Genomic DNA, 13,143 nt, shown 5'->3' with positions numbered 1-13,143 from the left:
GAGTTACACGGGTGTGCTTATAGGTTAATTAAAAAGCTTTAAATCTCTAGCGGCAGTAAAGAATGCGTGACGACCCCAAGTGACATGCTGTTTTGTTGTACTAGGAGTGAGTTGCATTTAACAAATTCAAGCCAGTCACGCTAAGGTCTGGGCAAAGAAATACAAACTGCAGAAGCTACAGTGTTTGCTAATTTTGCTTGATCATCATACGTTGGTGTAAGAAAGAAGGAGCTTTTCAAGCTTTAATGTTGTGGGCAACGCTTTACTAATGATATGTAATAACAGAATATGATATTTTTTTTTGTTGACGCGCGCAGAATGTGGGCGTTTCTTTAGCACCTACAGCAGCAGTAAATCTAAAAGAGGACAAAAAGTCAGCAGATTTCTATTTAAATGTTACCCGAGACATCTGCACGAAACATTCAATTTTCAGTTTTACATCTATCGCTATGAGACAGACCACCAAAGGTACAAACGCAGCCGTAAAGTCGCACACTGCAAGTACTCGATCGTACTTCTCATGTCAAATATTAAAAGCAAAGTGGTCTTTGGTGAACCCTTGGCCTTCCGCCGGTGTTCGCTGAGCGCAGGCTGAGAGTTCTTGGGTTTGGCGTGGATGGGGCATGATAGAAAGAGTGATGGATGTGCTGTGACTGGAAAGATGACAGTGAAGCTTTGCGGAAAGGGAAATCTGGTGTCTAGCCAAAGGAATGGCGAGGGTGAGGCTCGGTGGAGAGCATGAGTCAATGGGTGGCTCGCTTGGAGTGGCGAGGGGGATGCTCGGTGGAAAGCGCGTCAGAACGTAGTTGCCTGCTAGGAGTAGGCTCAGAGAGGGAGTGTAAAAGCAGTTGCCGGTTCTTTGTGGCATCCACCTTTGCAGGATATCCATGACTACTCGCACTCCCAACCCCAAAGCTTAACACAGAGTACCAAATGAAGGGCAGCGATAAAACACAGAAATACTTTGAAAGTACTTAGAAAACAGAGAAGTATTAATAAAATCTTGCAAAAACATGGAAAGGCAATAGCCTGACGATTGGGGGGGGGGGGGGGGGGGGGCGTCAGGTTTGCTGTTTCGACGGCTTTTGTGTGGCGGAAGCTGGCTGCATTTTTTCGATGTGTCCCATTCAGCTGCCAAGTTTAGTTTACTGTGTGAAATGTGGAATTCGAAGTCGCCTCTCTGGCTGTTGTATGTACCACACTTGGCCAATTGCGAAGGTTCAACTTTAACTACAACCTGCGTGACTTATCTGCAGTGGCGTTTTTTTGTTTAGTGTCCTTCGGCAACATCTTCAAGCGAAATCATGTGAGCGTGTGAAACATCGTTACAGCGTAACAAATGATACGTGGGATGATCACGGAGACGATGCAATAATTAAGTGGCAAGCGTGTGCAAACAGTGGCGGCGGAGGTCCCACAAAGTGATAGCGTTATTGGGCTTTTTTCGGCGTCCTTGATGGTGTTATTACTGAGGTTTATTTCATGCGGTTTTCCCAGAGTTATGAAAGGAGGGGGGGGGGACTCCTAATATGTACTAAGCACATTTACATTAACCACTGAATATAGCATGGAGGAGAAATTTATTAAGAACGGGTATTGAAAAATTGATAGCTGGGAAAACACAAGAAGAACAAAAATTTAAAAAAGGCAACTGCGACGTCAACGTAATATAAACACATGATGTGTGATACAGGATTGTAAAGATGAAACAAAATAGAAACATGTTGTACAAGCGTGATTTACCGAATGAATATTAGTACAGAATGTCTGTAACCTCCAATACTAATACGTTGCACGACGCTCTTCTAGAAACGATGCAAACTATATTCCGCAATGCAAATGTTAAAGCAGAGAAACATCCACGACATGCTTTTCCAGGGGCGTTATGTAATAGCTCCTGAAATCTAAAATTCTAAAAACAACAACATATGAGTTGACTAAATCACTTCGCATAAGAAGCTCACTAGACATACCAATCATTTCTTATACGAAAAGGCGCAAACAAATACTGGTCATGTCAACAATATTGCCACGCGGGTTTTATTTTGATGTACTAGGATTTCACCCGCGAAGACTCTTAGCAACGCTCCGCACATACGGCGCCGCAATGTTTGTTAAGCTTCGCGATTGTTTGAGATCATAGCGATAAGATTGCGCGCAGGACGCGAATTGTCTTGTTTAATCGAAAGATTACGCGGCCCGCAGCGATAACGCTGGAAGCTTCGATGGTACATGTACAAAAGGCGGACGGCTTTACCGCTTGGCATATTTCCGACGTTCGACGCTCTGTTCGCCGCTATCAGTCTACAGCGTGTATTGCTTGCATACCTGGACTTTTCTTTTTCCGTGCACAAGTTCGCTCATATAAAGAGCTACGGATTTCTGAGTTCTGTTGGAGCCTTCTTCACCGTCACGGCCACGTGACAATATGATATTCAGTTCGCGAGTTGAACACTTTAACTGCCGAGTGCAGGCTTTAACTGCATGTTACTTTATTTACTTGACTTTTGACTTCCACTAAAGAATTTTCAACTCTCTTACCTCTAAGCAGGGGGGCAGCCAGGGGGGGGGGTTCAAACTTCCCCCCGAATTTTTTCAGTTTTGCTTGCGTATATAGGCAGGCACGCATACAAACGCACGCACGAACATACATAAAGTATGGTTGAACCCCCCCCCCCCCCGAAAAAATTGCTGACTACGCCCCGGCCTCTAAGCTAAATGAGCGCTATGCACCCTATATTTATTTATTTATTTATTTATTTATTTATTTATTTATTTATTTATTTACTGATACTCTCTGTCCCGCTATTCTGTGGCGCCAAAGTGATGCCATTTTTTTTTCAAGGGAACTAGGCCTCCGCCTCTGTAAAAATGCAGAAAGAATTGGGAATAGTACGCGCCACGTGTTGCAAAAATGTATTCCTCAGGAAAAGGGACTCGCGCAAAGAGAGAATTCGTGCACGGACGATTACGCCAGAGCTCGAAAGTGATGAAAGACCCTGTAGTCTTTCCTAGCCTTTGTCCCAGGGGTCAAACGAGCCTCAAAGATAAGGGCAAAGAACTTTGATAACGTTGAGGGAAAAAAAGAGGGCTTACAGGCAATGCTTTTACGGTATATTGTATCGAACCGCCGGCAATAGTTTCAACTTCGAGGGCTTCTAGCTAGCTCTGCAGCGTTCTGTCGAGCTTGCCTTCCACAGCTGTATATTTGTTGTTTACATGAGTAGTGTATGTAGCTGTTTTTGTGGGTATATCACCGTAAGCCTATGACAGACGTGTTGCATAATAATAAAAAACAAGACCGATGAAATCGCAGCAATGCTTACAGATTTCTGCGACTTTGACCTTTGCCCAAGCGTAAATCGACAGAAACCTCAGCCGCTTGACCTGCACACTGGGAGAAACCTTTGGAAAATATGGAATCAATACTGCGTTGTCCAGTCTCCTGAAAAAAATGTGCTATAATGAACAAAAAAAACATGAATGATTGGCTCTCCAGACCTTCGACTGCTGTGCGTAGCAGGCGAGGCGCCGCATACACGAAACATATTTTACACATAATTGGCACAGCTGAAATTCCTGAATGCGAATGTGGATTTGTAGATAAAGATGTATGTCACCTTCATCTAGACTGCCCGTATCGTGACACACCGAGACGGCGTCTTAAATCGAACTAATACATTAGACCGCAGACAATTCAGTATGAAGATTGGCCTCGTATCTGCGTGTTTCGCTGGAAATGTCGTCGCAAGACGATAGTCTTGTGCCGGTCGTACTACACGAGACCTTCTTCTCTACGTTGACTCGCCGCATCTGCCTCATAGTATCGCATTTTCAGAAACACTAGAATTTTAAGAAACACTAGCATTTTCAGTGCAGCCTAAGAAACAGGGTCTTTAGAATTACTTGTCCACGTATTTTCTAGTAAAGGAACACGCCTCCTGATACTTAGGTATTGATTATGCGCCTCAGATATGCGTAATATTTATTTTTGATCGACAGTGTTCACAAGTATGAACGGCCGTACCAGTTCAAGAAGGCTGGGCGGTAAGCAAGTGGTTAAACTTTGGCCGGTTGACTGAATCGGGTGACAGACAGACAGACCAAAATTTCTGCGTTTAAGTTCCCCAAGAAGACTATCGTCTTTAAAAATCACAGCATATCCACGGAGTGAATGATGATGAGTGGGCGAAGCTGCGGAGGTTCATCGGTAAACCGTGAATCTTCCGTGAATTCTGCCCAGTACATCATCACCGACGTGAGATCAGGCGCGTTTATACTAAAGGTTCGATGAGTTATGACGACTTGCAGCTCACTTTAATTTTACATGTACGCTGGAATTTTCATTGTTTAGAAAACCACTGCTTTAGAAAACATCTGGCGTCTTTCGTTAAGCAGCTGGCGTCTTTTCGTTTTGCTTTAGAAACATCTGGCGTTCTTTCGTTTTGCTTTTACAAAACATCTGGCGTCTTTCGTTGGTTTATTTCATCAATCAACGGCGTTTTGAACAAAATTTTTATTGTTTAATCACGCACAGGAGAAATCTCACCAGGCACTACCTTGGAGGTAAACAATGGCTGCTAATGGGAATGAGAGACAGAAGAAGTCGGCTTTTAGCTAACACTTACACTTCTACTTTACTAACGTTTCCTACTGGAACATGCCAATGGCTGCTAATGGGGAGTGAGAGACAGAAGAAGTCGGCTTTTAGCTAACACTTACACTTCTACTTCTACTAACGTTTCCTACTGGAACATGCCAATGGCTGCTAATGGGGAATGAGAGACAGAAGAATTCGGCTTTTAGTTAACGCGCACGCTGCGAATTTTTTATTGTTCAACAACGCACAGGAAAAATCTCCCACCGGCACACCTTGGAGGTCAAAGCGTAAGACTGGTTACGCACTACGACTACTACTACTACGACTACGACTACGAGGGACGAACGGGCGCCGCCTTAAGGAGCTTCGCCCCTAAAATTTCGGCAGATCCCACGTACCGTGGGAGTCGATGTTATGCGAAGCATGCGGTGGGCAGGTGACTGTGGCGTAACTTTTTTTACTTAGCGACACGTTACAAAATGACGTCAAGATTTCTATGAATTTTATACGCACATATATATATATATATATGTTGAAGAGCCGCATATGTGTTATATACCAGTTGTTTACGGTTGGGTAAAGCTGCCAATGGCAACGTGGGTATTACCAACACCAGAAGCGGTAAGCTGATATGTAGTGCTTATACGTGTCCCGAGAACGCATGCACGTTTGACCAACCCGTGTGCATGTGTGCAAGAAGTTCTTGACAGTTCTTGAACACGGGCATCATCACCGTGATCAGTGGCACCAGCAGCTGGTCATGACTTGTTATATATAGATCCGGTCGTGATCGTGGTGACGAGGGGTCCATGTGTAGTGAAGTATGTGGTACAATAGAGCTGTTGGAATTTGTGGATGCCTCGGTCATTTCGTCGACAAATTGTGTGTCGACAGAGCCAGCGACATGTCGGAACCTGAAGCCACCTTTCGCGTTGGTGAGGTATAGGCCGTCGAGGTGGTAGGCCTGGATAGTGCTACGTAGACCAACATCAGTGGATGGTGTTTGTCGTATTCGTAGACTATCTGGGCGTATGTGGCCTACGCAGCCTAGTCTACAAAGCGGCTGTCAATCAGTCTGGCATCTTCCTCGGTCAGCATGAGGCCATCGCCCAGCCTCGTAAGAAATGAAGAGGACACTGCGTCGTTCTGGTGCACGAAATGGACCTTACGCTGCGGTGATGTGGATATCATATGTAACTTGCGTTAATGTATTCCTCCGGGGTCGAGCAATGTTTCAATATAGCTTGCTGAATCATAGAAATACAAACATAATGTTTATTAGACTGCTATAAAAGCGGAGCCAACACTGGAACTACAGACGTTAATATGATATGACGCCTGTATCGTAGGAGTACACATCGTAGGAGTACCATGTAGTGTTTATTGCTTTCTTGTAAAATTAGATAGCCAGCACCACAACCACAATTGACGTTGCACCGATATTACGCCTGCGTAGGCTGTTTTTACAAAAAGTTTATACACCTGGCGTGGATCAGTGGTAGAATACCTGATTGCCACGCAGAATGCTTGGGTTCGATTCCTGCTGGGATCCTAGTTTTCGTTCTTTCCATTCGTTGAGTCAACGCTGCCGATGTTGGTTTCCTTAACGCTCTAGCATTTAAGTTACCAGTGTCTGTTCTCGGCGTTCCTGGATAGATATAAACTGTCAATCACCTGTGGCGCATACCGTACACCGCGGCCCGTGGTAAACGGGTATGTGCCACACGTGTCTAGTGGAAAGGCTTTGACGACGTACGCGACAGTATTTTAAAGTTATTCATGTCATGACCCGGCAATAGTGTTCGTCAAATCCTCTTACCCTCCCATGCAAATTTTGGTCTACACCAAGTTGAGGAGGCGATCATGAGAGCACCCAGACGTAGGCGGCTAGATAGATAGATAGATAGATAGATAGATAGATAGATACGTAGATAGAAACGCTCAAAGTGCCAGAGGTTCGCTAAGAAATGCTTCGCATTTAAAACTACTGGGCCCGTGGCCAACCAGAGCTTTACAGGCGCACGCTAACAGCGGAATTGTTGGCAATGATGAATAAATTTATGTTCATGATACATTAAGTCAATGATTATATGTACGCCCTACTTATTATATGTGTCATTATGTGATACGTATATGTGTGCGCTGAAGTCTGTGATGTGTCGACTGTTATGTTGCCCAGATGTGCGGATTCATCGCCAGATCATCACCAGGCTTCTTGATTGCTATGTTGCCCTAGTGTGCCGATTAGTTTCAATGCTGACGAGAGACATTATCAGCGACATTATGATTGCCTTTCGGACATTTCCTTTTACGTTACGATGGTTTTGTTTGATATGCGTGTGTGAGTGTGTTTTCCCAGTGTGTGCTCGTGTGCTTATTTTACATGTGCTGTGGTTTGTATGCTATATCCATGTTGTATGCTCGATCTCCACTCAAGGGCTAAGGAGTAGCCGGCGCCTCACTAGTGTGCCAACATCTCCTCTTACATTATGTCAATAAAAAAAGCAGGTGAAAGGGTGACGTGTAACACAGAACGTGCAAGATTGACGATATATAGCGCACACCATGTGCATCCTTAAGCAGAACGCAATAGTTAACCGAACATACGAGTCCACCGGCAACGCAATAGTAAACACTGTGTCTAACAAGAAACGAGCGCCTCGAACAATTCCCCATTCGTTCGTACTTTCATAGCGCGGGCTTCATCCCGGCAAGCTTGTTGCCTTAGCCAGCATGCCTCGGTTTATTGGTCAGCTGACACCGCGTGCAAAGACCACGTGCCATGTGATGCCCTCCGGCAAAAAGAGGGTTCCACACTCGCCGCCTTGGCTACGAGTGGCGCTGGCTAACACTCCCAAGGATTAAACGCCCATAAACCCCCCTACAAAGTGTACGAGGGAGCGCCCTCCATCGTAGCTCAATTGGTAGCGTATCGGACCCGTACTTCGAAGGTTGTGGGATGAGATCCTACCGACATATGGGTGATTCTTCATCTTTATTTCTTTCACTTTAGGTCAAAACCACTACACTGCAGTTAGGAAAACAACAAATAATATCCCCCATGCTTTCCTTGGCTTAATTGTGTGCTGGTTTATCGATTGATTTGGTGGAATCAACTTTATTGTTAATTATTTGCCTATTTATTATGTTACTGTACAAAGGTTACTTCTGAGGAAAAAGTAACTGCGCCACTTTATGCCCAAAATTTACAGCACGGCCGCAGAAGTGCAATCTCTCGATCTTCGAAAGTATACGTGTATTGCGCTTCTTTGGCAAGTCACTGTCTTGCCTATATCGATGAGATAGTACGCAGATGCCCCTTCCGCAGATTAATATGCTCAGATTCGATCTCGTTATGACCAACCCCAGCCGGGCGCCGAACAAGCGATCGTTCTTCCAACGCCAGTTCTACAATAATATAAAGTAAAAACATGAACACTGGAGGCGTATTCAAGGAAAGCCACTTGGTTGAACAATTTTGCTCTTTTCAGTCTAGAGGAGGAGGAAAGAAAATTGATGTACCGTTACGCCGAAAACTGCACATCAGTCTACATATATACATATACACGTGAACGAAAGAAGGGAAATTGATCAAGAGCACGTTTTGTTTGTCAGACACAACCTGATGGATCATTAGAACCTTCTAAGTAAGGAAAGGACCAACTCGGTAATAAGGAAACAGGACTAGCGATAGGACTTTGTCGCAAGTCTACTGTTTTATTCAGCGTCGTATCGTTGGACAGTTTGCGGAATACTTTCTTTTAAATTCAACTGCTATGGCCAATGATATAATTTCAAAAATACAAGCTGGTTTGTGCGTTTACTCTGGCACTTGATGCATCTAACAGGTATGTTAGACGGAAAATCAAGCTGAGATGTCCGCACATACGCTCCACGTGCATTTTTACATGCGAGAACATAGTGTGTGAGAGAAGGTCACTCACGCAAACGGTGTCAGAAGAGAGGCTGGCAACAGAAACGCCAAGTATCTATCTATGCACTCTATTTTATTTTACAACGAAGCTGATTGGCTAGGTTCTTGTGGATCATGTCCGCGGACAACACATGCGTAGAACAAGATGTTTCGGCCAACTGATTAACTCGACTAATCCGCGTCAATAAGTTGATGAAGTGAACATTTGGGCCTCGAAGACCGGGCCACTTGCCTACGAAACGAACGGCATTCCATTTTTGTACTTTCGAACAACGAGGGTTTCTTACGTACTACAGGTCAGCACTTCACTCTGAGACTGCCGTTGGCCGCCGTTGCTGAGATTGTATGCGTCATGCGCAGGACAAACACCGGGGTCTTTGAGTGTATGTCTCTTTTCTCGCTCAATATACTCAAAAATGATAACATATAAATCCACTATGGCAATATTCACTACATAAAATTCACCATAGTCACAGCTTCACTGTCCTCCATCATCACAGTAGTGAAAGGGCTCTCAATTTTTCTCATGTCCATCTTTACACGCCTTACTTTCTTCCGCGATTAACACAACACAAATTCAAGCTCAACATCTAGTTGTTTGAGCCTGTACGTATATGATGGAGCAGCACCAACCACATCGTATGCAGCGCCCACAGGATGTTTCGATATATTATATATATATATATATATATATATATATATATATATATATATATATATATATATATATATATATAGTATATATATATATATAATATATATATATATATATATATATATATATATATATACTCTGCTTGCTTTAAGTGAAAGTTTCATGTGCAAAGCCTGGTAGGAACACCTTCTGGTGAATAGAGGCAGCGCACACACAGGTAACAAAAATCAAAGCTTTGTAGCCGTGCTTACGCACGATCCATTGATTGATGGCTTTAACACGGTGAACCAATTTTAAAGCCTCGACGTTATGATCGATAACCTCAGATTCCGTCGCTTCCGTTTAGCGATAGGTGTACACCATATTTCGTATTCCCATCGTTTAAAAGAGCAACAGAGCTCTATAGTCGGTGACAACCTAAGAATAAATATAAGCTCCGCCCACGAGGCCGCATTGCTCATATTTTGCATGCATCCGCGCTACAAACGAAGTAGTTCCTAAACAATGGCAATACTATTCACTCATATAAACCTTATTTTGCAATACTGCACTGATATTGAAATAAAGAAAGCAAAGCTAGATAAAATAAATTGTGAAGGCACGGAGTTCAGCGTCAGCATAACAATATTTGTGTTGTTTAAATCGCACCCCCCGCCGCCTTCATCTCGGAGTCTATGCGAAAAAGTAATGTACATCTCAAAGGCAATGTTTCTGAGCAGTACCTAATATGGTATTAAAACAACGAATGCCAGATTTAAGATAAAACTTAAAATAAAGGAATCATTATTTTACGGTTTAAGAGAACAAAACAGGGATATTTATCACGTTTAATAAGGTCGTTTGTAATTTTTTTGCGAAACTCTCGCCGCCAGTTTTCTTCACTGCCTGCTGTAACTATGGTGACTGTGACTCAAAGCGAAGTACGGCGAAATGGTCTGAGATCGCCTTTGTGAATTTCAACTCTTGTGTTGCCGTAAATACCGCATTTGCGTCTCTCGTCGCCGTGCTTGTAATCGCGTTTGAGGAAAACACCAAGGCTTCATTTGACGTCTTGTTTCAACGAAATAAAAGCGTGTAGCACACATGGCGTTTAACTGTGGGGGCCATTGCATGCGTCGCCGTTACGTCCACGTCAAGGGCATGTACGCGGCTAAATTGGCATTGACTAAAAGCTTTACGTGGGATTGTTTCTCGCTTCGACAACTTGCGCTGGCACTGCCATTGCCCCTTAAGCCCTTGAACGTTAATGTTTCTAATTAATTTATTATTTATTTATTACATACCTGCGTCGCCCCAGTGGGCGTTACAGCAGGGGGGCCCACTTTGCTAGAAGAGGGGCCCCTACCTTCTATATATGTGTGTGTCTGTGCGAAGGTATATATATATATATATATATATATATATATATATATATATATATATATATATATATTGCAAAAAGGCTGTCATCGGTTGCCGTAATAGGAAAAGGATACACGCTTCTCAAAAGACAATTTATTTGCCAACGTTTCGATCGAAGACCGATCTTTATCAAGGAAAAATTTACGAGGCTTCGATGCGTTTTTATAGCATCGTCCTCCGTGCTGGTAGAGCGAGTAAAAATAATAATAAAAAGTGTAGAAATTAAAACATCAGTAGCCAAAAGACCACGCGTATAACTCGGACATAGAAAAAACACGTGCATCCTCGAAGAAAAAAAATGGAAAACATATAGATGTCTATATAGATAATCTCGGTAGACACAATCGGTAAGTACATTCCTTTCGTACATTGTCAAGCCCCACCTATCCGGATCCCCCCTCCTCATTTGTTCGTGAAGCATAGTGAGGGGGTGAGGCTTCACAAGAAGGGATAAGCGCTTAAAGAAAGGTCTATGCACTATAAGCTTCACGAGTTTAATATAAACAAATTATCACTGCGTAATACATGCACACGATACACGCGAAATGCTAAAGAACGCGCGTTAGATAAAAACAAGAATTCCAAGTATGATATCGTGAAGTATGATGCAACGCCAATAAAAACAAAAGCTTTTTTTTTTTCACTCAATAATAGTTTTAGCGGCGTCACTTCAGTTACGATCACGATCCATGCAATCGACGTGTCACAGCGAGCGCATCATTTCACGGTTCGTAAACAACGATTACATCGCACGGCGTTTCTCATTGCAAGGCGTTCGTGCATCGAGCGCGATACTTACGCGACGGGCACTTCAACCTAGCACATGATTCTGGGCTGGTGGAACTAAATTCCGTTGATACGACGCAACTGCGCCAATAGGCACACATCACATAATGACAAACGCATCAGATGACCACAATTATCTTCTTATAATGCACACACCACTGCATATTCTTCACATCTGGTTTGTTTATTTTCGCATTCTGTTGCGCTAACGGGTTATGTTGGTCGCTTTCTCTCACGCTTCGTCCGCACATACGTCGTTTATTTAGGCGCACAGCACGGCCCATATCACAATTTATCACCAAGATTCCCATGTCACGAGCTCCAAGCAACATACACACGCGCACATGTGGCAACGCTAATGTCATGGCTTTTGCGGGAGGTAAATCGTACACAGACGCGCACATTCCGACTTCACTTTCACCTCACTGCACACGAATGAACGCGACGACAATCGCCGATGTGGTGACCCTCATATGCTTGATGTATCCGAGCGATGGAGGGAACACACGCCGTGTTGCAACTTGACGCTGCCGAAACGACGGAAACGCGCTAAAGCGTTGTAAAACACTCCGAGCTGCTGCCACTTCGGTGCACTTCAAACGCGGCACAGTCACAGGCTTCTACTGCATCGGATGACGACCGGCGAGGACGATGCTGGGTACGTGCGAATAACAGTAGGAAATAGCATCTTCTGGAAGAAACAAACACCGCAGGAAATTCGAAATGACGGATCTCGGTCTCGGTGCAGCGGTACCTCGCCTCTCGTCGCGAACGGCGCCATGTTGCATTTTTCATTGGTTCGTCTTAACCGTTACGTCAATGTAAAGATCGGCCGTAGTTGGACGCGCATAATACAAATGGACAGCGGTATAGTTTACTTTTTATTCTTAGCTTGTCACCGACTATATGTATATATAATTATCTACTTTGTTTTAGCAGCAGAACCGAGTCAGTGACATTTCCCGGAATTATCCTGAATGAAATACTGTTTATAAATTCTCCACAATTTGCATGTTATGAACGACTTATGGGGGCTATACAGCGAGTTTTTTTTAATAGACAATGCAGGTTTCTTTTTTATAAAAATGCTATTACAGTAAGGCATCTGTCGTTTTCGCGAACGAATCCTACGCCGGCGGAAAAACCTCACCGCAGATGAAGTTACACACACGAAGATTTTTTTCTTTTCTCATGGTGCCGCAAAACTGAAAACACGTCTACTTATTGCCACTGCAACATTTTTTGACAAAGTTTAAGGCCGTCTAAACAATAGTTACACGTGTGTCAGAGTCTCCAGATTTCACTCATTCCATGTTTCGATAATAGGTAAAGCTGCGGCAAAGACACAATGGCATTCTCCGTTTCATAACGATGACATTAATTTTCGCACAGCTTCGCAACTAAACTATAAGAACATTGTCATTGGCCCAAACCTATCTCCAAGAAAAACAAGAAAACTTCCAAACGTTCATAAACAGCGTGTACGGCATGCAACTTACACCGCATACGATACCAATTTCGATGTGGTATATGGCATACCCATTTTCTTAGGCATACCCATTTCGTCAATTGATGGCATACCCATTTTCGTCACTTCCTTGTCATGGCTGGTTCCGTTCTCGCGTAACACAGGCGCCGCGTTTCATGAGCATGGGGCGCGGTGAGTTTCAGTGGATGGATGGATGAAAGAACTTTATTTAGATCCAAAAGGTCGCGCTAGTTTCCTAGCCCGAAGCGGGGTGCCCCCCCCCCCCGTTGGGACCGAAA

This window comes from Rhipicephalus sanguineus, chromosome 3, assembly GCF_013339695.2.
Source record: "Rhipicephalus sanguineus isolate Rsan-2018 chromosome 3, BIME_Rsan_1.4, whole genome shotgun sequence".
Taxonomy (NCBI): domain Eukaryota; kingdom Metazoa; phylum Arthropoda; class Arachnida; order Ixodida; family Ixodidae; genus Rhipicephalus; species Rhipicephalus sanguineus.
Note: the sequence above shows the minus strand (reverse complement) of the source record.